The sequence below is a fragment of the Hippocampus comes genome, unplaced genomic scaffold (genome assembly GCF_001891065.2).
Source record: "Hippocampus comes isolate QL1 unplaced genomic scaffold, H_comes_QL1_v1.1 scaffold737, whole genome shotgun sequence".
Lineage (NCBI taxonomy): Eukaryota > Metazoa > Chordata > Actinopteri > Syngnathiformes > Syngnathidae > Hippocampus > Hippocampus comes.
Window position 1 is genome coordinate 6462 of NW_017804759.1, and position 373 is coordinate 6834.

The window sequence follows — 373 nt, forward strand, 5'->3', positions numbered from 1 at the left end:
TATACCGGTATATATAGTTAATTTAATTTTTGTTATAGTAACTTTTATCATTTGTACTGTCCTAAGGGGTAGGGGAGGGATAAATAAATAATTGAAAAACTACATGTGTATGGATAGGTCTGATGCCACCGAACATTTTGAGTGGTTGGAAGTCAAAATAAAGTCATAAATGACGGAGTTATCACACTTCAAGTTCACATACACATCATGTACACTTGACATGGGTTGTGCAAGGTTTTTGGGGAAACTGCTTTTGTCCCAAAAAATTGGCATGAATTGAAAAAAAAATTTTCATCACTTTTTTCAAAGCTCTGATTAGGCCATATGAAATATTCACCTAAAAATAATATATATATATATATATATATATATA